We start from the raw sequence: 708 nt of genomic DNA on the forward strand, positions 1-708 counted from the left end.
CTCCATATCCGCCTTGTGCTGCCTCTTGAGCATGCCCACCAACTCCTTGGCCTCCTCCCTCGCCCCTCCCCGCAATGCACACCGCGCCAACCCTGCCAGGCACCTCGCTTGCAGATAGGTGGCCGGCGTATCCTCCTTCCCCAGCTCTTCGTACACTTGGCGGTAGAGTGCGCCTGCCTCTGTCGCCGTCTCCCCGCTTCCCCCCTCCTTTGTCCCCTCGGTCAGCAGCGCATCCGCCCGCTTCAACACCGCCTCCTGTTTCTCCGCCGGGGATGGCTCGCCCTTCCCTTCCTGCCCCGAGGAGGTCGGGATGATCGAGAGCATTTTGTCCAAGAACCCAGCCAGCACTGGCTCGGTGGGCATCCCCACGAATCGGTCCACAAGTTTCCCTTCGCACAGGCCGAAGACGGCTGGGAGGGAGCTCACGTTCAATTGAGCCGCCAGCTCCTGGTGGTTGTCCACGTCGAGCTTGGCCAATATTAGCCTCCCCGGGTACTTGCCGACGATGCGTTCAAGCACGGGCGTCAGTTTTTTGCACGGGTCGCACCAGCTTGCGTAGCAATCGAGGATGACGGGGACAGGGGACTTGAGCAAGGCCACGAAGTTCTTAACGTCCACTTCAATCACAGAGGGCATGCGCGCAGTTGCGGGAGTCGGTGTCGGCTGCGGTGGTTTGCGAGAGGGCGGTGGGCGGGGGTTTGGAGGGAG

This window comes from Nannochloropsis gaditana, assembly GCF_000240725.1.
Source record: "Nannochloropsis gaditana CCMP526 unplaced genomic scaffold scaffold291, whole genome shotgun sequence".
Taxonomy (NCBI): domain Eukaryota; class Eustigmatophyceae; order Eustigmatales; family Monodopsidaceae; genus Microchloropsis; species Microchloropsis gaditana.